The 25810-nt window shown below is 36.3% G+C and overlaps 1 protein-coding gene across 15 annotated transcripts in view; it reads right to left on the reverse strand.

Annotated features, from left to right (window-relative positions):
* R3hdm2 (R3H domain containing 2) overlaps nt 1-25810 on the reverse strand; it is a 150329-nt gene that overhangs the window by 86777 nt on the left and 37742 nt on the right. Inside the window, exon 4 of one of the 15 annotated variants that reach the window (XM_076854745.1) lies at nt 21369-21481. The exons of 13 other annotated variants lie outside the window; for them this stretch is intronic. The gene's annotated coding sequence lies outside the window, so the exon portion shown is untranslated. Of the gene's footprint in view, nt 1-15785; nt 15805-21368; nt 21482-25810 lie in introns of those variants that run through there. One more of the 15 variants, XM_076854750.1, reaches the window with a different exon arrangement.

The following is a 25810-nucleotide window of genomic DNA, read 5'->3' on the forward strand; positions in this document are numbered from 1 at the left end:
CTGCATCACCACTCCCAACCCAATTTTATATATATATATATTTTTTTTTGAGGGGGGAGGGTACTGGGGATTGAACTCAGGGGCACTCAAACACTGAGCCACTTCCCCAGCCCTTTTTTGTATTATCCCTTTTACATAAACTGTCAATTTAATGGCACAGGATTGTGCATTGTATTCCTTTTTTTGTGTGTGGGGGGGGGAGGGGTACCAGGGATTGAACTAAGGGGCATTCAACTACTGGACCACACTCCCAGCCCTATTTCATATTTTATTTAGAGACAGGGTCTCATTGAGTTGTTTGAGGCTGGCTTTGAACTCTTGATCCTCCTGTATCAGTCTCCTGAGTCACTGGGATTACAGGCATGTGCCACCACACTCAGCTTCCATTATTGCTTAATGCCTACAGAATCATCAGTAATATTCCCTCATTACTGATACTAGTAATATGAGTCTTTTCCTTTCCTAGGAAGTCTGCTAAATTTATCAATTTCATTCATTTAAAAAAATTTTGGTTTCATTGCTTTTTCCTATCACTTTTCTGCCATTTAGTTCACTAACCTTTGCTCTGGTCTTTTTTTTTTTTTTTCTATTTTGAGATAGGGTCACATTATGTTGCTTAAAACCTTGCTTAGTTGCTGAGGCTGGCTTTGAACTTGTGATCCTCTTCCCTGAGCCTATGAGTCGCTGTGATTACAGGGTCTCACTGAATTGCTTAGTGCCTCACCATTGCTGAGGCTGGCTTTGAACTTGTGATACTCCTAACTCAGCCTCCCGAGCCATTGGGATTACAGGCATGCTCCACTGAGCCTGATCCCAATTATATATTTTGGTTTTTTTTTTGTTTTTTTGTTTTTTTTTTTAAAGAAAGAGTGAGAGAGGGAGAGAGGGAGAGAGAGAGAGAGAGAGAGAGAGAGAGAGAGAGAGAGAGAATTCCAATATTTATTTTTTAGTTTTCAGCAGACACAACATCTTTGTTTGTATGTGGTGCTGAGGATCGAACCCAGGCCGCACGCATGCCAGGCGAGCGCGCTACCACTTGAGCCACATCCCCAGCCCCCCAATTATATTTTAAAGTGACTTAAAAAAAAAAATCTGAAATATTTTCTCCACATTTCTGCATCTCTTGTTTTCTTCAGATTTAAAATTCCATCTGGTTTAGTTTCTCCTATCTTCAACATTTCTTGTAGGAGTAGTAGTTTGATGCTGATGAATTCTATCACCTCTTGTATGTTTGGAAAAGCTTTATTTCATCTATACCTTCTTTTTTTTTCCCCCCCAGTATTGCAGATTGAATCCAGGGCCTTATATGTGGCAGGCAAACATTCTACTACTAAGCTATATCCCTAGCTTTTTTAAAAATTTTATTTTGAGGGGCCAGGGTTGTGGCTCAGTGGCAGAGCACATGCCTAGCATGTGTGAGGCACTGGGTTTGATCCTGAGCACCACATACAAAAAATAAGCAAATAAAATAAAGACATGCTGTCCTCTACAACTACAAAAGAAAAAAAAAAATTTTTTTCTTTTTATTTTTGAAACAAAGTCTTGCCAAGGTACCCAGGTTGGCCTCAAACTTGCATCCTTCTACCTTAATCCTCTGAGTAGCTGAGGTAACAGGAATGTACCATCATACCTGCCTTCATCTACATTTTTTTAAGTTGTCAATGGATATTTATTTATTTTTATATTTATTTTTTAGGTGTAAATGGACACAAAACAATGCCTTTATTTTTATGTGGTGCTGAGGATCGAACCCGGGTCCTGCTTGTGCTAAGTGAGCGCTCTACCGCTGAGCCACAATCCCAGTCCCTGGATCTTTATTTATTTATATGTGGTACTGAGAATTGAACCCTGTGCCTCACAAATGCTAGGCAAGCACTATACCACTGAGCCACGACCCCAGCCCCTTCACCTACATTTTTAAAAAAAATTTTTTGTAGTTATAGATAGAATGTCTTTATTTGTCTCAAACTTGGGATCATCCTGCTTCTGCATCCCAGGTGGCTGGGATTACTAGAATATACCACCACACCCAGTCAGTTTTCTTGGTTTTGTTTTAGGCAGTCAATTTAATTTTTTTTCTTTTTTTTGTCTTTTCTTTCTTTTATATTACTGGAGATTTTACCCAGGGATGCTCTACTGCTCTGCCACTAAGCTACCACATATAAGCTACAGCTCCAGCCCTTCATCTACATTTTTAACCAATAAAATTCATATGCCATATAAGTCACCCATTAAAAGTATACAATTCAGTGACTTTTATTATATTCAAGTTGTACTTCCAATACCAAAATTAATTTTGGAACATTTTCAGCATATAAAAAGAAACCTATACTCATTAGCAATAACTCATTTTCTCTTAATTCTTAGCACTTTGAAACTAAGTCACTTTCTAAGAGATTTGTCTTTTCTGAACAGTTTCCTCTTCAATTTTGAAAGGTATTTTCACTGCATATAGAAATTTTATAGCTGGGTGCAGTAGTACATGCCTGTAATCCCAGCAGCCTGGGACAGGCTGAGGCAGGAGGATCATGAGTTCAAAGCCAGTTTCAGCAATGGTGAGGTACTAAGTAACGCAGTGAGATCCTGTCTCTAAATAAAATACAAAAAAGGGCCATATGGAAGTCAAATGGAGTGACTCTTAAAGTCACTTCCTATGGCTGCCTTTCCTCATGGATGCCCATGGTCTTTCCTCATGCAGGCCCATGCTGCTGGTGTACCTTTGTGTGTCTAAATCTCCTTTCCTTGCAAATTAAATTAGATTAGGGCATACCTTGCCGAGCATGGTGGTGCACACCTATAATCCTAGTGGCTCAGGAGGCTGAGGCAGAGAATCATGAGTTTAAGGTCAGCCTCAGCAACTTAGCAAGGCCCTAAACAATTCAGCAAGATAAATAAATATAAAATGGACTGGGGATGTGGCTCAGTAGTTAAGCACCCCTTGGTTCAATCCCCAGTACCTCCCCACCCCCCCCAAAAAAAGATTAGGGCTTACTTATCTCTTTTAACTTATCTTCTCGTTAAAAATCCTATCTCCAAATATAGCCATTTTCTGAGGTACTGGAGATTAGTGCTTTAATATGAATTTTCAGGGGTTGGAGGAGACACAATTCAGCCTGTAACACCTTGGTTTCTTTCTCTCTCTCTTTCCATATATATAATTCCCCCCACCCCTGTCTACTTTTAAGACTTTATCACTAGGGGCTGGGAATGTAGATCAGTGGGGTAAAGTATGCCTAGCATGCATGAAGCCCTAGGTTCAATCCTCAGCACCAAAAAAAAAAAAAAAGACATCATCACTAGTTTTTAGCAATTTGATTAAAATGTGCCTTGTTATATCTTTTCTTGTTGTTTTGCTGTTTTGGGTTCCATATATCCAAACAGCTAAAGAACCCAAACAAAATCACGAAGAAAGATATCAAGGCATACTGTAATTAAACTGCTTAAGATCTGTGATGAAGAAAAAATCATAAATAAGCTTTTCTGGATCTGTTTGCAGTCTTCATTAAATTTAGAAAAATTTCAGATAGTATTGCTTCTGAACACTCCTGAGATACCAATTACACATATTCTTATAGTATTTGATGTTTTACTGCTCACTGATATTCTGTTCATTTTTTTTTTCAATCTTTTTCCTATTTTTCATTTTGGTAAGTTTCTTTTGCAATGTCTTCAAGTTTACTAATCTTTTATTTTCTAGTACTATCTGTTGTCAATCTGGCCACTGTATTTTTCATCACAGACATTGTAGTTTTCATCTCTAGAAGTTTAAGTTTTGATCACTTTTATCTCTCATGTCTCAAAATGTCTTCCTGAACATACATAATAATTAGCAATGCCCTTGTTTAATTCTACCATCTGTCATTTCTGAATTTATTTTTACTAACTTTTTTCTCATTATTTTCTGCTTATTTGTATACTTGATAACTTGTGAGTGGATGCCAAATTAAATTTTACATTGTTGGCTGCTAGAAGTTTGTTTCTTTCTTTCTTTTTTCATTTTTTTTTTTGCCATTATACATGAGCTCTCTTATTATTTTTATTACTATTATTTTGAATTACAATTCTTAATACACCTTTATACCACAATTTATCATATTCTTTTTTCATTTTTGAGATGAGGTCCTAGGCTGGTCCCAAACTCCTGGGCTCAAGCAATTCAATTCTCCCAACTCAGCATGGCTAACTGCTGGGATTTTAAATATTCCTTTAACTAATTTTGGACTTTATTTTGTGACTCAGTGACTTAGAAACAATTTGATTCTTCTGAAACATGTTTTCATGTTTTGTTAGATTGGTCCAGCATTTAAACTAAAGCTAATTTGATATCACTAGAGGCAATACCATTCTAAGGACTCGACTCAATCTTGAAGGTATTACAAGGTGTTTCTATTTTGTCTAGTGGAAATACAAAACACTAATGTCCCTGTATTCCATCCGTTCCAATAGTCTGTCTCTGCTTGGGTAGCTTCCTCCCTCCCATGAACTGATGAGTACTCTACTAAAGAGTCAAAGAAGTAAAGTCCAAAAGAACTTTCTGTGATAATGAAATTGTGGCTATTAAACACTTGAACTGTGGTTAGTCCTACTAAAGATACATATGCAACTAATGACTACTATATTAAAAAATCCCCAAAAAACAAATGCCGAATGGTTTCTCTGATATAAGGAGGCTGATTCATAGTGGGGTAAGGAAGGGGAACATGGGAGGAATAGACGAATTTTAGATGGGGTGGGAGGGGAAGAGAAGGGGCATGGGGTTAGAAATGATGGTGGGATGTGATGGACATTATTATCCCAAGTACATGTGTGAAGACATGAATTGGTATGAATATACTTTGTATACAACCAAAGATATGAAAAATTGTGCTCTATATGTGTAATAAGAATTGTAATGCATTCTGTTGTCATATATACATTAAAAAATAATTAAAATAAAATAAAAAGTACAGGTATAGGGGAAACCTCTGCAGAAATCTGTAGCTCTCATGTGAAACTCTGTCTTCTCAAATAAAGAATCTTCAACTTACAATTATTTCACTTACAATTTTCCAACTTTACAATGATGTAAAAGAAATACACATTTAGGGTGGGTACAGTGGTGCTACTACTCTAATTCTAGCTACTCAAGAGGCTGAGGGAGGAGGATCACAAGTTTGAGGCCAACACTAGGCAACTTAGTGAAACCGTCTCAAAACAAAACTTTAAAAAGTGCTGTGGATGGGGCTGGGGTTGTGGCTCAGTGGTAGAGTACTTGACTGGCATATGTGAGGCACTGGGTTTGATTCTCAGCACCACATAAAAATAAACAAAATAAAGGCATTGTGTCCATCTAAAATTAAAAAAAAAAAAAATTCTGTGGATGTATCTCAGTGGTAGACCAAACATGTAAAAAGTGATGGATTCATTCCTCAATACCAGCAATAAAGCTATAGCTCCCAATAAACTACATGATCACAAAGGTAAACAACCAATACTTTACAATAAATTGTGCTGTCAAGCCATAGAGTTCCATAAATTAGTAGTATTAAATGAATTTAGTACTTATGACATTCCCAACTTATGATGGGTTTATAAACTGAAAATCACCTATACTCTGCTCTATAAATTCTAGTTGCTTTAGCTTTCTAAGAATTTCTGTCTCTTCAATTTAGGGAGATTACCACCTATTTGTGTATCCAATAATTCCAGTATCTACTGGGGTGTGTAGCTTAGTGGTAGAGCTTAGCATGTGTGAGGATCTGGGTTTATTCCCCAGCTTCAAAAAATAGTTACACATGCCTGTAATCTTAGCTGGGAAGACTGAAGTTTGAGGACAGGCTGGGCAATTTTGCAAGATCCTGTCTCAAAAAACCAAAATTATACTAAGAAAAATAAGAATAAGATTATATAATAAATATTATTATTTTTTATTACAATACCTAAAAATTCTTTTTCTTTAAAGAAATAACATATCTTTTTTTAAAATATCTTTATTTTACATTTATGTGGTGCTGAGAATCGAATCCAGTGCCTCACGCATGCTAGGTGAATGCGCTACAACTTGAGCCAAATCCCCAGTCCCGACAATACCTAAAATTTCTATGAACCTGAATCAATGGTTTCTATGAATGCTTATTTACAATGACTGGTTTATTTTGTGATTTTATTTTTATTGTTAATTATTACCAGATTACACATATTAGCAATATATTTTTAAGAATGCTTAAAATAGGGGGTGGGGTTGTGGCTCAGCACAGGCAAAGCCTGGGTTTGATCCTCAGCACCACATAAAAATAAATAAATAAACAAAATAAAGGTATTGTGTCCAACCACATATATTAAAAATAAATATTTTTTAAAAATTGAATGCTTAAAATGAAGAAAAGAATCTTCTGAAGCTAGGGTTGAAGTATGTTCCACAAAGGATGATCTGAGTTTGCTTCTCTCAGTTGCCTGGGAGGCCTATCAACTTGGATCTACTTTTAAAAAAAATTTAAAAAACATATATTTAAATTTTTGAAATAAATTTGTGTGGTTCAAAAATATTAAATTAGTTTTCGTTCCCTTCATCTTAATTGGGTCTGAAAATTAAACACCTTGTAGTAATCAAGTATTTAACCAAAGAGAGGTTTAACCCTGAGCTAGACCCTCAGCTTGCCCTCAACACCTGGAAGTAACCTTAGAATGTCTTCTTCAAAAGGGTCTGTTTATTGGGGACCCAGCCATGTTAGCTAATCTATCAACATGATTTATGGTTGGGGCTTTTCCTGATGTTGGAATGACATTCTGAGGTCATTCTAAGGTCAGCTCCCCAGGTAGTCAATCAAATCTATGTGTTAGAGCCCAAATATAAACTCTGGACAAGATTTAGGTAAGTTTCTTTGGTTGGCAATATTCTGTATGTATTATCACATATCACTGATGGGAAAAATTAAACACTGTCTATGATTCCACTAGGAAGTCACAGACATCCAGAGAAAAATGGAAGCTTAGCATTTGGAACCCTCCTGAACTCTGCCCATATGTCTCTTTCCTTTGCTGATTTTAATCTGTATTTTTTGCTGTAATAAATTATAACTGTCAGTAAACTAGCTTTAGTGAGTTCTGTGAGTCCTTCTAGAGAATTACTGAACTTGAGGGTGGTCCTGGGGATTCTGAAACTCTGCACTTGTAGCCAGATGTAACGGGTGTACTTGGGGACTGTTTGCTCTCTGAACATGGAATAATGGTATCAAATCTGAGGATTTGCCTGACATGACTTGGGTGGCAGCACAAGTGGTCAGGATATTGATTTATAATTTTTCAATTCTAACACAAAGGTTCAGACAAATAATTAACCTCGGAAATTTTTCTTCTTGTCCATCAAATGAATTCAAACTGTGTCAGGAAGATGAAACATAGCTCAACAGGTTTTTTTTTTTTGGGGGGGGGGTTGTTTTTGTTTTTTGTAACAGTACAAGGATTGAACCCAGGGACTCACACATGCATGGCAAGTGCTCAACCAGTGAACTACATCCCCAATCCCATTTTACTTTTTTGAGACAGGGTCCCCCTAAATTGCCCAGGCAGCCTCCTGATTACATAGCTGGGATTACGGGGTATGCCACACCGGCTATCATTCCACTTCCTAATAGGTCAGGGTCCTATTCTTAATTAAAATCTCCACAGCAAAGCCAACTCCCTTGCAAAGTGTCACGGGGGTTTTAGCAAATCAGGTTAAAAGCCCTCAGATAATATGTGATTCTGGTTCTCAAAGTTACCTAAAAGGACTTTGTAAACTGGGCGTGCAGTAATGCATGCCTGAAAGGAAGGAAGATCACGAGTTCAAAGACAGCCTTAGCAATCATGAGGCAGTAAGCAACTCGGTGAGATCTGTCTCTAAATTTAAAAAAAAAAAAGGGCTGGGGATGTAGCTCTGTAGTTGAGTGCCCCTGAGTTCAATCCCTGGTTCCCTCACCCCCCCCAAAAAAGACTTTTAAACTGATGTGAACTCAATTTTATTAAGAAAAGAATGTAGGCTGGGAGTGTAGCTCAGTGGTATAGTGCTTGCCTAGCTCATGTGAGGCACTGGGTTTGATCCTTAGCACCACATAAAAACATAATAAAATAAAGGTATATAAAAAAGAGAAATAAAATAAAAATTAAGCTTTAAAAAAAAGATGAATAGCCAGGTGCAGCTGTATAGGCTTGTAATCCCATGGATTCAGGAGGCTAAGGCAGGAGGATCCTAAGTTCCAGGCCATTCTCAACAATTTAGTGAGATCCTGTCTCAAAATAAAAAGGACTACAGATGCAAAAGATGTAATTCAGTGATGAAGTGTCCCTAAGTTGGACCTTCAGTACCCTTCCTGTACCCCACTAAAATAGAAAAGAACGTAAAATTAAATCATCAGGTTATCAGGAATAGACTTTAGCTCAAGTAAGCCATCCTTCTAACATTCCAATAACAAATATGGACAAACTTTAGTATGCAGAGAAAACCTGGATGGTTATTTTAGAAACCTACTATGTCTTTTTTTGTACATTCAATCATTAGTCTCCAAAAAATAATCTCACGTAAGATGATAAAGTCATTATACTTACTGTTCTAAAAAACACTAAACAGAGACTCCCTAATACCTATCATCTCTTTTTCCCTACATTGATATCCTATTATCTGATGAATCTGCCCCATATTGAGGCAGGTGCTGAGAGCAGTGACAACAGTTCACAAGATCCCACAAAAGAAAGATCCTTGCTCTTGCTCATATCATCAAAATCTGGAGTTTAAAAAATATCTAAAATTCAAATGCAACAGAAATTTGAAACAGTGACAGAAAAACAAATCCATTCACTTCTTATTTCTCCTTAAGATTATAACTCTTTGTGCCAGAACCTCAGAAGAAGCCATTGCTAGAGCCATCATTCCTGGGTTGGGCCTGCTAACTAGCTGCTGCAGTCACTCTTTCTGTAGACGAAGGTCACAGGTGTATTACAAGTTGTTCTTGGCATCTTGAAATGCCTATTTCTACTCAGGTGCTCATCTTCTTGTTAGTGATTCACCTTTCTGATCTTTTTTAAACCAGTTTCCCCCTAGGAGGGAAATTCCAATTAACTTCTAGTTCCAAATAACTTTCAGTATCTGAATTGTTCACCCATCTGCTTAACTACTATATTCTTGCACATCCAAAAACGGCACCCAGAACCTGTTACTTTTCATTCCTTCCTTAATTTTTCCTCCAGTGGCCCAATTCCTAGCTTTTCTCCATGTCCTATTTCTCTTGCTTTGGAAGCTTAAAAGATGCTACAGGACCTAGTTTTAAGTTCCTATGTGGGAGCCAGTTACCTTGCCAAGAGAATAGAAATGGTTCGACCCCCGTTTTGCCCTGCACCTCGAGTCTCCTCACCAACGGAGGTGATGCATAACAGGCTGTACAGCACTGGAGCATTCCTGGAGTGATGGCACTGCTGCTTTGGTCTCCTGGGCTTCCTTCCATGACTTAACATGAACTATGCCTAACAGAGCCCTAGTACAGCTGTTCTGCAGAATGGCTGCTACCCTAGAATGACTATAGCACATTCAGATATAGTGTACTCCCTGATAGATAGAAAGTGACCCCAACAATAAACTTTGATAATAAAGAAAAAAGAGGGAGCTGGGATTGTGGCTCAGCGGTAGAGCGCTCGCCTAGCATGGGCGAGGCCCTAGGTTCAATCCCCAACACCACATAAAAATAAATAAATAAAGGTATTGTGTCCAACTACAACTAAAAAACAAATATACTAAAAAAAAAAAAAAAAAGATTATAATGCTCGGGGCCATGGTTGTAGTTCAGTAGTAGAGTGCTTGCCTAGGTGAGGCCCTAGGTTCAATCCCCAACACCACATAAAAATAAATAAATAAAGATATTGTGTCCAACTACAACTAAAAAACAAATATACTTAAAAAAAAAAAAAAAAGATTATAATGCTCGGGGCCATGGTTGTAGTTCAGTAGTAGAGTGCTTGCCTAGCATGCATGAGGAACTGGGTTTGATGCCTGGCACTACATAAAAATAAACAGATTAAAAAAAAGGTATTGCGTCCATCTACAACTGAAAAAATTTTTCAAAAATAAAATAGCAGGCTGTTTAAAAAAAAAAAGATTTAACTTTTAAGTGTAGGGGCTATTAAATCACAAGTACCCCATTTAAAAAAAAAGGTTCATTAATACAAAAAGTAAGAGTATAGACTAATAAGAGTTACACAGCTTGAATCATGGCAAGTTTTCTAAAAATATAACTTGAAATGGATTTTTCAAAAAATAATGGAAATGTGTTGGCAAAAGGAGAATCAAGTTAACTTGCAAGAGAGCAAAAACAGGCAAAGATAGTTGGGGTTGTAGCTCAGTGGTAGAGCACTTGCCTCGCTTATGTGAGGCATTAAGTTTGATCCTCAGCATCACATTAAAAAATAAATAGGGGGGCTGGGGTTATGGCTCAGCAGTAGAGAACTCACCTAGCATGTGCGAGACCTGGGTTCGATCCTTAGCACCACATAAAATAAAATAAATGTATTGTATCCAACTACAACTAAAAAATATATATTTAAATAAATAAATAAATAGGGGCTGGGGCTGAGGCTGGGGCTCGGTGGTAGCACACGTGCCTGACATGTGTGAGGCACTGGGTTTGTTTCTCAGCACCACATATAGATAAATAAAATAAAGGTCTATCAACAACTAAAAATAATATTAAAATAATAAATAAATAAATAAAGGGCTAGGGTTGTGGCTCAGAGGTAGAGTGCTAGCCTATTATGTGTGAGGCACTGGGTTTGATTCTCAGCAAAGCATATAAATAAATATAATAAATGGTCCATTAACAACTAAAAAAAATTAAAAATAAATACATACATAAATGTACTTTGTCAATTTAAAACTAAATATATATATATAAATATATATATATATATAAAATATATATATATAAAATTCTTTTTAAAAATATAGTAAGTTTAATCTAATTCAACTTGTCTGACATAGTTCAAAGAAAAGTTAATGAGAACATTCAGTGAATAGAGCTGTCCTAAGGTCCTGCCAAGAATACGGAACTTGTGCATCCGACAGCCATTATCACAGGAAGATGAAATAATAATGATAATAACAAAAATCACTGGGCAGTGAGATACCGGTTTCTGGTCCAGCAGAACTTAACTAGAAGTAGCAACAGAAGAACAAAAGGCTTGTTCTAGTTCAAAATACAAAAATAACTCTCCACCATTCCAAGAATACCATTACTTTTTTTAAAAAGGAACAGGCAAACTCAGAAATGGCGAACAAAGCAGGGCAGATAAACAAGGTTTCATACTCTTCAGTGCTCTAGTAATTGACAATTTATCCTCTTTCTACCTATAGTAACAGCCAAGGCTTAAATATTTAAAAGAAAGAATACATAAGTGATAGTTCTCATACATCAAAGAGAAAAAAAAATATAAAGAAAAAAAATGTTTTCATGAATGACAGGATGCAGAAAAAAATAGAGAATGAAGACAAAAGAGAAACATCAGTTCTGATGCTCTGCAAAACAGAAGTGGGAAGGAATAACATTTGAAATAATTGTCTTGCTCGTAGATTTTACTACCTTCCTTCTAAGCCCATGAGAGAATAATCAATGAAAAAAAAAACCAAAAAACTTCTAAACAAAACAAACCCATACCCCCAAACCAGGAAATTCCAAATGTCTACAAACATACAGGTTAAATTTATAACTAAAAGAAATCTTTGTACATGTGTGTGTGGTAATGGGGATTAAACCCAGAGGCATTCTACTATTAAGCTACATCCCTAGCTGCTGCTGCTTCTTTTTTCTTTTGAGCTGGAGTTTCATTAAATTGCCCAGAATGGCTTAAAACTTGCAATTCTCCTGCCACAGCCTCCAGTGTCACTGGGATTACAGATATGTACCACTGTGCCTGGCCTATAACTAAAAGGAATCTTCACTTAATGTCATGCCTTTCATAGAGACTGCTCCCTTCTCTTCCAAATAAATAACATCAATGTGACAAAAAAATACAAGTCATCAGAAAAGTCAGCATAATCCAGTCTCTAACTTTGAGCAGACTGTAAAGGAAAAAGGTAGCATAGCTTTTCTCTATCCCACTGCTCCTGAAACAAAACAACAATAAAAAGTCTGAATTATTTTACAGTATATCACAGATAGTGGCCTATTCCCACACTGCCCCATAGCCTTCCCAGGATGGGCCAGTGGGATTTAACATGAACCAAATCTGTCAACCAAGCTGAAGACAGACATGTGGGTTCTAATGAGCAGCACTGAAAAAAACATACTGCTCCATTCAGCTCCAAACAATGATAAATAATTCAAGAAAAGAACTGCCGCAGTACAGAACACAGCAGCAGGGTTTAAAAATAGACCACAAGCTAGAGAGTCTAGGTGGGGGAAATCAAGAGTCACAGAGAAAATGATTTTCTGTGAACAAATTCCTAAGCCCTTTGCAATAATGGAAGCTGCTGAAAGTGAACTCAAATGCCAAAATCTAATATACTTTTTCAATAATCAAATAGTTTTCAGAAACATGACAAATCTGATAATGAGAGCTAATAAATAATAGTACTACTTGGCAACAGTAGTTATTAAATAAAACTCAAACATAGGGAACACCATATTTTTTTTGTTTTTGTTTTTGTGGTACTGGGGATACAATACAGGGGCACTCTACAACTGAGCTACATCCCTACCCCTTTTTAATTTTTTGGTTTGAAACAGGGTCTCACTAAGTTGCCCAGGCTAACTTCAAACCTAAGATTCTTCTGCCTCAACCTCCCAAGTAGCTGAGATTACAGGCATGTACTATCCCACTTGGTAGGAAAAATCTTTAAAAAAATCAGAAGAGGGTTATAATTCTACTTTCCATACCACCAAGTTTTAGGTTTAACACAAATCTAAGCTTTTACTCACTAATTATGCTTATTGTACTGAAGGTACACAACACTTGCCATTTTTCTATTCATCTTTCTATCTTTAATAGACCCTAACATACAACACATATGAACACAAGATTCTTTTTCATCAATAAAAAGGTAGTTTGAAAACTGAACAGAAGCTATGATTATTGTCTTCCAGATTTAAATTAAACTCCAACTCTAAGAGACTGATGAATTTGTAATTAGATGAGGATAGTCCAAATTCTGGGCTCAATGAATTATACAGGTTTCAATTGACCCAATGCTTTATGAACAGGGTGACTGGATAATCAATCTTAAGACTGATGTCTTGAGAACCACCAGAATGACCACAACCCAGAAATATATAAATGATAAACAAATAACATTCTACACTTTGATTTCCTCACAGCCATCAAAATACACACCACTCTCCCACTCTGGAAAGGGGAGCACATGCCTATAAACCCACCAACTTGGGAGGCTAAGGCAAGAAGATTACAAATTCAAGGACAGTGTGGGCAACTTAGCAAACCCTGTTTTAAAAAAGGGGTTATGGGGCTTGGGTAGCTCTGTGGTAAAGCACCCCTGGTTTCACAAAAATTTAAAACAAACAAAAGTACTCTCCAAAAGCTTGAAATCAATTTCAGACAACTAAAACTTTAAAGACCATTTCAGGAAACTTTAATGATGACTAATCTACCTATAAAAGTATGACTTAGAATACAAAAGAAAATATAATTTGGTTTTTATATATTAGTTTATCCAAACTAAGCAAAACAAACATTACCAAAGAAATTCTCATTCAGTACAAAATACAAGCCAATATAATATATAAACAGACCATATGCTCCTGCTTCACCTATCTTAACAAGATAAATTGGCTTTGTCTCCTAACTGTTCCATTAAACTTAAACTACACAAAGACTAGCTGCACTTGGAATGAAGTTTTTTTTTTTTTTTAAGTTGTCGATGGATATATTTTATTTATTTAAATGTGGTGCTGAGAATCAAACTCAGTGTCTCACACATGCTAGGCAAGTGCTCTATCACTGAGCTATAACCCCACCCCTAAATGGTATTTTCAAAGGAGAAACAGTCTAGTTCATTTAAAACATGGTTCATTTAGAGTACTGTGAGTATAACTAAACATGGTCAGATCAACTGTTATCTCTGCTGTACGCACCATACAGGTAAATTCTGTAAATCTAGGCTTTCTTACTATTGACAAGACACAGTATTTAGTTAAATATAACTCATTTGAGTCCTGGAACCAGTACTCTTGATCTTAGTAAAGAGGCCCTTTCCTGACCATGTAGACAGAAATACTATGATCCTCTTCTGATCTGCCCATCCCCTCTGGGCAAGCTATCCATGAGACCAAGGGGTTATACCTATCTGAAACCCCTGAGTCTACTACTCCTAACTAGGCTCAATAATCACCCACCAAGCAGCCCCAGAAACCCTCTTCAAGGTTTTCAGTAGGTATCTTTGAAAATTCTGTCCTCCTATTAACCATACCACTCTTGTACTCATTTCATGGTCTGAATGGCAGGTAAGGAACAAATGATGAGAAGGTTGTAGATAAAGATGAGACTTGTAGGATATCTCTGCACTATTGCATTCTTTCTCAGAACTCTGAAGATTCTAAGAACTCTAATTCCAACCTGACCTTTATATTTATCAAGGTAGGAGGGAAAACTTTTTTTTCTAACAATTTTTAAAATCTTGATTGGAACTCAGGAGGCTGAGACAGGAAAATTATAAGATCAAAGTTAGCCTCAGCAACTTAGCATGGCCCTAAACAACTTAGTGAGACCTGGCCCAAAATAAATAAAAAGGATGAGGGTGTGACTCAGTGGTAAATTATCCCTGGCTTAAATTCTCAGTTAAACCTCCCACCCCCAAAATCTTGACTGAAATGTGGTCCTTCCATTCATACTCTGTCATGGGATTTAAACATAAATTATTAAAACCATGTCTACCAAGTCCTATCACATACCAGCTCTATAATCACAGATAAGTAACCATTTCTTTTTTTTTTAACATTTTTATTTGTAGATAGACACAATACCTTTATTTTATTTATTTTTATGTGGTGCTGAGGATCAAACCCAGTGCCTCAAACATGCTAGGCAAGCGCTCTACCACTGAATTCAAAACCCCAAGTCACACTTTTTTTTTCTTTTTCCTTTTCAGTGCCAGAGAACCAAACCCCAAGACCTTACACATGCTAGATCAGTACTCTTCCCCATATTATTGAGATATAAAATAAGCGAGCTAAAATCTCTTTCACAAGATTTTTTAAATATTTTTCTTAGTTGTGTAGGTGAACACAATTTACTTTATTTTTGTGTGGTGCTAAGGATCAAACCCAGTGCCTCACACATACAAGGTGAACATTCTACCACTGAGCCACAATCCCAGCCCCTCTTTCACAGGATTTTAATGTGATTAAATAATTTTCAAAATTATTTTTCAGGGTTGCCTAATCCACAGCAAATCTATAACATACTAAATCTATTATTATATATCCTACCAACACTCTGATCTCTAATATGGGCATAAAGGGGACACAAAAATGCAAAAAAATAGAACAAATTTCAGAGAAACTATAATGAAGATACAAATATTTAAGGGGCTTGTTTTAAGGTTTTCCTTCCTTGATTCCATGGAAGTTTGGTGGTATTATTGTGCTTAAAATCATTCCTTCCACTAAAATGCACACTCCAATCCAGTAATTCTACTTCTGCACATATATTTAAAATAATTAGCCATGAAAAAACAGATATGGATTGGTTATCTGATATCCCAACATCAATATATAAGTAAATACATATAATTTGTAAGCAAGTTTGGCATAACCAGAAAGTAAATTACTTACACATGTCACTTTACCTAGCTGCTTTTTCAAGTTTCAGGACAGTTTCCTTAAAAATGAAATTAAAGCATTAGAGTATGCCTTCAATATAAAGACATTTCTGTTCTTTTCAACTTCTTTTCTTCAACTGACTACAAAGGAATACTAATACTACTTGGTAATTTCCCATATACAATCCCAACAGAGAAGGTTACTAGGATAATATAATTAATCAAATTATATTGAAGCTCTGGTTTTAGTAAGCTCCAAATATGATGGGATGTAATATAAAGAGTTCAAAATAACAGAGGAGAAAAAAGGCACCTTTCCTTCTTTTTCTCACGCTTTTATCCCCAACTCCTATTGGTTCATTCTATTAATTCCTAAGAACTCAAAACAAGTCTACAAACTATTCCTAGATCCATCACACTCATAAAAACATATTATGGTTTTCAGATGTCCTTAATTCATTCATATCTCTGATAAAAACTCATTTACAAACCAAAGGTTATAATATTAAAGCAGAAATACATGACTCAGAATCAAATATATTCTGAAATAGATTTAAATGATACATTATATATCTATACATAAGACATATATAGAAAGGCAGCTGGTTAAAGATACCCCAGCAATATATTCTGCAAGACATAACTGAGATTAAAGTATGTCAACAAGGGGAATATGTTGCAGATGTGCTTCTCTGTTATGCAAATCTCAAAACTAACCAGGGTATTTACTCAAAGACTTATTATTTATTGTAAGAATGCATCGCCCATACTGGTGTGATCCTGAAACTTGTCTACAACAAAAGGCTTCATCTTAAAGAAAAACTCTTGGTGATCTCAAAATGCTATTAGCAAGACAAGTATGATATTCCTGGACACCAGCAAAATAAAATCCCAAGAGCCCTAAATTCCATGATCAGACCTACATGGATTCATTCCTGAACAGAATCCAAAGCTTTCTTTGAGGGAAAAAGGGTGGGGGGCACAAAAGCCAACAAGCTCTAACACATCCTATTCTAGACCAAAAATACAAAGCTGCAAATGTCTATAAATGCCTCAAGGTGTGCAATTACAGAAGCTAATTAGCATTCTCAAAATCAAACATCCACTACAATGCTTAAGGAACTGGGGAATTTGGCACAAAGAAGGAACGAACAGATAAATTCCACCAAAAGACAGAATTCAGATGTATTTCTCTACTAAAAGAAACAGAGTTCTAGAATTAACAATGTAACTTACTGGGAAAATAAAAATTATATCAAACTCATAAGTCACAACAAAATTGTGAAGCTTTTTCTTGGTGTTATTCACTGTAAAAGTAGGAATTAATTTGGAAGAAAGCTCAGAACTGTGATAATGATTTTATAATAGGAAATAATGTGAAATCTGCTTTCATTCATAACCAAAAGATGTTTTAAAAAGAAAACACATGGCCAGGTATGGTGGAGCACACCTGTAAATCCTAGCAACTCCAGAGGCTGAGGCAGGAGGACTGAAAGTTTGATGACAGCCTGGGCAACTTAACTTAGCAAGACTCCTCAAAAGAAAAAATGAAGTTGGAGATGTAGCTCAGTGTTGAGAACCCCTGGGTTTAAGCTCCACTATGGAAAAAAAAAAAAAAAGAACCACATTAAAAAAAAAAAAAAAAAAAAACCTATCTTAAATCATCTTTTGTCTAAAAAATCAACACACCAGAGTTGTGCCATGTAATTTTACCTCTAATTCTTATTTAATCCCAACAAGAATTTAACTATGGGATCTTGGGTAAAGAAGATTCTATGTAATTATCAGGAGATTTGATTTGTAAGTATGCCACCTATATGCTGTGTAATTTTGAGACCAGTTATTAACCTGTTAGTGCCTCAGTTTCCCTTACTTATAAAACAAAGGTAACAGTAACTATCTCTTGGGGATGTACAGATTAAATGAGTTAATATAAAGGCATAGTCCTTAGACACCTGAGAAGTATTTAAATAAATAATTAACTATTATTTTTGGTTTACTCTTCACTAAACTAATTAAGAGGATCAGGGTCACTATTTTAATAACTTAGAAGATTTAATAATATAATGATGTTTTATAGAACCTCCTAAACTAAGGATTTTGTTTGCTTAGAATGAACAAAATCAGGAGGCCCAGGAGGACATTACATTTTGAGGACCTCAATATGCACTTTTTTTTAAGAGACCCATATTCTGGGATGTAATATTCCTGTGCCAAAGAAATGAAGTTTTCTGATAGGCAAATAAATTATAATGTAAGTGCTAACTAGAGCTGCTCACAGGGTAAATGGCAATGAAGGAAGAGGGCATCCAAGTCAGACCCCAGGAAAGGCTTCCAGAATGGATAACAAACCTGATCCTCAAGGATAAATAATTTTTAGGCAAATGGAGAAGTGGAGACCTAGCTTTCATATTTACCAGTTAGATGACCTGAGGAAAGTTAATCTCTCTCAACCTCAATTTCCTCATCTATAAAATGAAATAACAAGAGTACTTCTTTGGGGGCTGGGGATATAGCTCAAAGGTACAGCACATGCCTAGCATAATTGACCACTGGAATATGAGAATGTAATTCAGTGGTAGAGAGAGCTTGCCTAGCATATGCGATGGGTGCTGGGTTCAATCTCCAGCAATTCGAAAACAATAGGACTTCTTTTGGAATGAGGAAACTGTGCCTCAAGAGATATTAAGGAGGTGGTAATACACATCAATAATCACAGCAACTAGAGAGGCAGAGGGCAGGAGGACTGCAAATTCAAGGCCAGCCTCAGCAACTCAGTGAGAACCTGTCTCAAATTTTTTTTTTTTTTAAAAAGGGCTGATTAGCTGGGATTGTGGCTCAGTGCCTAGCATATGTGATGCACTGGGTTCGAGTCTCAGTAAACCTCATATAAATAAATAAATAGATAGATAGATAGATTGATTGATTGATAGATAGATAGATGTTTTTTTGTCCATGTACAACTAAAAATTTAATAAGGGGTGTGGGGGGCTGAGAGTGTAGCTTAGTGACAAAGCACTCCAGGTTCAATCCCCAGTACTGGGGCAGAGAGACACTAAGGAAGTAGAATCTTTAAGATTTAGTAACATATGAGATGTCTTTGATATCTATCTGGGGGAAGATATCTAAGAAGGAGGGACCTGGGGAACCAGATAGAAAAATAGTCATAAAGTGTGGCAATGGAACACCTGGGAATCCCCAACAACTTTTCTATGGCACCTGCAAGGTCAAAAACATTTTTTTTTTTTTTAAAGGGAAGAGATAAAACTATCATTATTTGCAAACAATATAAATATCATCCAAGAAAACCCAATAGAATGAACAAATCATTAGAATTCATCAGAGTTCAACATGGTCACAAGAGTTTAACAGCAGAATCAAGAAAAAATTTAATCAAATTGCTGAAAAACAGTGACAAAGAAAATATCTTAGAAAGAACCCACGGAAAAAAATGACACTTAACAGACACGGTACAACTAGCATCTTCTTGTCAGAAACAAGGTAGATCCAAGACAACAAATCAACATTTTGTTTGCTTGCTTGTTTTTTGACTCTGGGTTTGGAACCCAAGGCCTTGTGCATGGGAGGCAAGCGTCCTGCCACTGAGCTACATCCTGGCCCTAAGGACATGTTGTAAAAGAGGTGCAAATAAAGAAAAAAAAAGGAAAACATTAAAAACTCAAAACTGAAGTTGATGGATATAAAGATAACACAATTAATAACCACAGACCTGTACTTTGAGAGATCCTAAAACAATCTTCCAGGTGGAAGGAAAATAATACCAAATATCAAAAATTCAAATGACCTCTGTGCTTTAAAAGCATTTCTCTAAGAAAGAAGCATTAAACTTCTGATTACATCCACTGTGTACAACCAATTGCATCCCATCCTTTTTAAAATGATGGGCATTTTAGATCCTGGTACTTTATAAGATGACCCTGGTAGTTTATCAGTGCATGCTAGGCAAGCACTCCACCACTGAGCTATAACCTCAGCCCCTGTAAATGAATTTCTACAAATCTAAAAACCTGCTATTGTTAGTAAGTTAAATTCTGAGTATTCCAGGCTCAATTTATTTTTTTATTTTTTTAGTTGTAGATGGACACAATATCTTTATTTTATTTATTTATTTTTATGTGATGCTGAGGATCGAACCCAGGGCCTCACACTTGCTAGGCAAGTTATCTACCACTGAGCCACAACCACAGCCTGGCTCAATGGTTTTTGTTGAGAGAATATTTTGTTCAATATAGGAGTGATCAGTACAGCACTTCTTGTTGTTTGTCTTCATAATGGCTGCCACTCTTACTGGTGTGAGGTGGTATCTTAGAGTAGTTTTAATTTGCATTTCTCTGACTGCCAGAGACGATAAGCATTTTTTCGTATATTTGTTGATTGATTGTATACCCTCTTCTGAGAAGTGTCTGTTCAGGTCCTCAGCCCATTTATTGATTGGATTATTTGTTTTTTTGGTGCTTGTCTTGTTCAGCTCTTTATATACCCTAGAGATTAACGCTCTATCTGATGTGTGAGGGGTAAAAATTTGTTCCCAGGATGTAGGCTCCCTATTCACCTATTATTTCTTTTGCTGAGAAAAAACTTTTTAGTTTGAATCTGTCCCATGTGTTGATTCTTGGTTTTAATTCTTGTGCTATAAGCATTTTATTAAGGAAGTTGTGGCTCAGCCCCACGTGATGGAGATTAGGGCCTACTTTTTCTTCTATTAGATGCAGAGTCTCTGGTTTAATCCCTAGATCCTTGATCCATTTTGAGTTAACTTTTGTGCATGGTGAGAGATAGGGATTCAATTTCATTTGTTGCATATGGATTTCCAGTTTTCCCAGCACCATTTGTTGAAGATGCTATCCTTTATCCAGTGCATGGTTTTGGCACCTTTGTCTAATATAAGGTAGTTGTAATTTTGTGGGTTAGTCTCTGTGTCTTCTATTCTGTACCATTGGTGTACTAGCCTGTTTTGGTGCCATCAAAAACATTTTTATAGCCAAGAGCAGTGGAACATGTCTACTACTACTCCAAAGGCTGAAGTAGAGGATCATTTGAGACCAGGAGCTAAGAGACCAAACTGGCAACATGGAATGGGGGGCAGCATTTTCACATTAAGACCTTCTTTGTCCTTCTCACTGTCATACTAGGTATATGGTAGAGTTTTCCGGAAGCTATATAACATTTCAACTAACTCTAATGAAAGGAAGATCTGAGAATCCAACAATATTCTATTAACCCCATCATTAAAAAGATTTGTTGGCAGAACACTTGCCTAGCTTACCAGAGACTCTGAGTTCCATCCTCAACACTTGGGGGGGGGGGGCGGCGGGGAACTAATCATAAACCAAGTAAAAGCTACAAAAAAATTGTTGCTATTTTTGGGAAAAATTACTTTTCATAAAAATTTGCTTTTATGTTAACATGTAATGGGTTTATTTTCTTTATTTGTTGTTGTTGTTGCAGTGCTGGAGATCAAACCCAGGACCTTGCACATGCTTACTATCATTTTTTCTAATTAATTAATAAATGTTTTTAAATTTCTCAGTTTCAATTTCTAATACATTAATTAATGCTTATAAGTATAACCTACATAAAAGCTCCTTGGCGGGGCTGGGGATGTGGCTCAAGCTCGCCTGGCATGCGTGTGGCCCGGGTTCGATCCTCAGCACTACATACAAACAAAGATGTTGTGTCCGCCGAAAACTAAAAAAAAAAAAAAAATAAATATTAAAATTTTTTAAAAAAATTCTCTCTCTCTTTAAAAAAAAAAAAAGAAAGAACCACACTGCAATGTGGAACTTATTTAAAAAAAAAAAAAAGCTCCTTGGAGACCTCAATCATTTTTGAGTATAAAAGCTTTAGCCAGGTGCAGTGGCACATGCCTGTAATCCCAGCAGCTCAGGAGGCTGAGACAACAGGATTGCAAATTCAAAGCCAGCTTCAGCAACTTAGCAAGGCCTTAAGCAACTTAGTGAGACCCTGTCTGTAAATAAAATACAAAACAGGCTGGGGATGTTGCTCAGTGGTTAAGTGCCCCTGAGTTCAATACCCAGTACCAAAAAAAAAAAAAAAAAAAGAATGTAAAAGCTTTGATATCTAAAAAGTCTTAGATGAATGGTGGATGATATTTCCATTCAGTGAGACAGAATATATTAAAGAAGAAACCAGTTTGAAAAAGGAGGATAAACTAGGCATGGTGGTGCATGCCAGTAATTCCAGCTATTTAGGAGGCTGAGGCAAGAAAATTCCAAGTTTAAGAGCAGCCTACACAACTTAGTAAGCCCCTGGGTCAAAATTTAAAAATATAAAAAGGCTAGGATGTAGCTCAGAGGCTGAATCCTCCTGGGTTCAATACTCAGTAACAAAAAAGAAAAAATAAGGAGAGGTGGAGGAGGAGTTAAGAGAGAATAGAGGACTGGAAGGAAGGAAAGAAAAAATAAAGTTCTTTTTAATACATAATAAATATGATATAACCATGGGCTGACAAAATCTAAGTATCCAAAAGGCAGTTATATAGGTGGGACTAGAAATCTAAACCACTAAACTCTGGGAGTAGCTGAAATCTTAAATTTCAATTGCAACCATAAAAGGGGAACTCACAGTGAGAAAAGTGGCAGGACAACAACAACAACAAAAGGTTGAAAGAAAAGCAGAGGCCTCAGGACATAATACTATTTAAGGGATAGAGAGGAAGAAAAGCTTCCATATGGAGGGGGGAAAAAGTCATAGAAATGAGAAATTAAAATGAAACGTAAAACAACACTAGCTACAAATTAAAGAGAGGAAAAAGTAGGTCAGGGCTTTAATGAAAAGTAAAACACAGCAAAAATCCAACCTACCACTAGAGATGGCAGGGAGAAACAGAATGGAAATATAAAATCAACATTAACTCAAAATCTCACTTTAACCAAGTTTTGCGAATTTTTTTCATGATTTTTTAAAATCACTCATAAATAACAGAATGGTTTCAGATTCATTTCCTTTGCCCTCCAGAAGAAATGCAAACAAGTAAGAATGTTCATAGCAGCACAATTCACAATAGCTAGACTGTGGAACCAACCTAGATGCCCTTCAATAGATGAAAGGATAAAAAAAAAAAATGTGGCATTTATACAGGATGGAGTATTACTCTGCACTAAAAAATAAAAAAATCATGGAATTTGCAGGGAAATGGATGGTACTAGAACAGATTATGCTAAGTGAAGCTAGCCAATCCCTAAAAAACAAATGCCAAATGTCATTTTTTATATAAGGAGAGCAACTAAGAACAGAATAGGGAGGAAGAGCATGAGAAGAAGATCACCATTAAACAGGGACGAGAGAGGGAGGGAAAGAGAGAGAGAAGGGAAATTGCTGGTAAAGGAAGGAGACCCTCATTGTTATACAAAATTACATATAAGAGGAAGTGAGGGGAAAGGGGGGAAAAAAAAACAAGAGAGAGAAATGAATTACAGTAGATGGGGTAGAGAGAGAAGATGGGAGGGGAGGGGAGGGGAGGGGAGGGGGGATAGCAGAGGACAGGAAGGGCAGCAGAATACAACAGACACTAGTATGGCAGTATGTAAAAAAGTGGATGTGTAACTGATGTGAATCTGCAATATTTATATGGGGTAAAAATGGGAGTTCATAATCTGCTTGAATCAAATGTATGAAATATGATATGTCAAGAGCTTTGTAATGTTTTGAACAACTAATAATAAGTAAATTAATTAATTAAATAAAAATAAAAAAAGAAAATGACCAAAAGGATAGAAATTGACAGAAAAAGCCCAGTGCAACGCCTATAATCCCAGTGGCTCGGGAGGCTGAGATGGAAGGATCAGGAGGGTTTCAAAGCCAGTCTCAGCAACAGTGAGGTGCTAAGCAACTCAGTGAGACCCTGACTCTAAATAAAATATGAAATAGGGCTGGTGATTGGCTCAGTGGTTCAGTGCCCCTGAGTTCAATTCTGGTACTCAAAAAAAAAAAAAAAGAAAAGAAAAAAGAAAAGAAAAGAACCCACTCACAAGTTATCATGATAGACACTTTCAAAAATTGCTGAGTGATATTCCAAGCTACATCACTGGTCCACTGAGCAGAGACTAGAAACATCAATAAAACTTTATTGATGGGACAGGCACAATTAGAAACAGCTCTAGTAGAAGATTACCAGAGCTCCAAGTCTCCTTGTTACTGAAACGTGGCTTAATTGCAGAAAACAATTCCAAAGAAATATTTCTTCAGATGTTTTAATGGTCCTAGCAATACCATATCCAAATTAAGATTTTTACATAAATTAGAACAGCTTTGAAATACAGAGATAAATCTTTAAGAAATCATAGTGTATATACTTCAGCATCAAACTTTGATGTAAGCCCTAAAACAAACAAAGATCAAAGGAGAATTACTTTGCTAGATGCACTTAGAATAGAAAGCCTTCTTTAACTGGTCAATTCTTCCCTTTAAATGTAGAAATTATGGTTTTTATATATATGGTCAATTTTTTTTAGAAAAAGAATATAGGGAGAAAAAGCTTATGATACTCAGAATTTACCAATACATCCAAAAAGAAAGTATACATTATCATGTATAAACTGTCACTAAAATCTTTTCACACCATAATCTTGTGCTATGGTAGCTGACCTGTTTCTACCTCTAAGCCCACATCTGATTATCTGTAAACTTGTAAGAGGAGGTGGGCTTCAACAGACACTGAAGTATCTTTTGACATTAAGTATCTTTTGACCTAAGCTCTATTTATCCTCCACTCCCCCTTTTAAAAATATGAGAGCAAGGTGCAGTGGCACACACCTGTAATCCCAGTGGTGCACACCTGTAATCCCAGTGGCTTCCGGGGGCTAAGGCAGGAACACTACAAGTTCAAAGCCAGCCTCAGCAACTTAGCAAGGCCCTAAGCAACTGAGACTCTGTCGCAAAATAAAGAGGGCTGGGGATATGGCTCAGTGGTTAAGTGCCCCAGTGTTCAACTGCCAGTACGAAAAATAAATTAAACTAAATTAAATGAAAAGGGCTGGAGCTATTGTTCAGTGGTAAAGTACTTCTGGGTTAAAACCCCAATACTCCACCCCACCGCCAAAAAAAAAAAAAAAAAACAGTGTTCGAAATTATTGGATAGTAGTCAACAACAATGGGCAAAATGAAATTGTATAGAACTACATAAACACACACAAAGTGCATGTAAAACTGATCAAATAAACTCTAGCTTCCACCAAAGTCAATCTCCTACTTTTAACATTATACTATAGTTATGCAGTGTTACCAGTAAAAATACTGGGTAAAAGGTTCATAGAATATTGCTACACTTTTTTTGTCTGATGACACAATATGTAAAGAAGTAATTTATTTGATGATAATTACAAAAAAGAAAAGAAGAAAAGATTTTATGTATTATTATAATTAAGTTGATATTAATCAAATTATACTGTTATAAACTATTGTGTAATTATCATCCCTATTTGGACATAATCTTTTTTCTCTTTTAACATAGATAGTTACAGCTACTCATGGGAAACTGCAAGAGGGTCCTGAAGAGCCACAACAATATTGAAATAGGAAAGCAAGGTAGGGGGCTAGGGTTGTAGCTCATTGGTAGAGTGCTTGCCTAGCACATGTGAGGCACTGGGTTTGAGCCTCAGCACCACATAAAAATAAGTAAATAAAATAAAGATATTGTGTCCATCTACAACTAAAAATTGTTCGTTTGTTTGTTTGTTTTAAGCAAGGTAGGGGGCAAAGCACTTGCCTCGTACGTTTGAGACACTGGGTTCGATTTTCATCACCACATTAAAAAAGCAAGGTAGGAAGACTTACACCTTCAGAGTCTGAAGATTCTAGCAGGGAAGCCCAGCTACTCATATACCTTTGACCTAAGAATGGTCCTCCTCTATCACGCAAAGTTGCCCTCTTCTACCAAGCAAATAACCTTAGGAGGGATGCACAAGGTAGCACATAAATTTGAATTTTTATAAACTTAAAAATACTCCCACTTAACCTACATTATCATTTCAGAGGTACTCAATCTTCATTTTTGAC

This window comes from Callospermophilus lateralis, chromosome 4, assembly GCF_048772815.1.
Source record: "Callospermophilus lateralis isolate mCalLat2 chromosome 4, mCalLat2.hap1, whole genome shotgun sequence".
NCBI lineage: Eukaryota > Metazoa > Chordata > Mammalia > Rodentia > Sciuridae > Callospermophilus > Callospermophilus lateralis.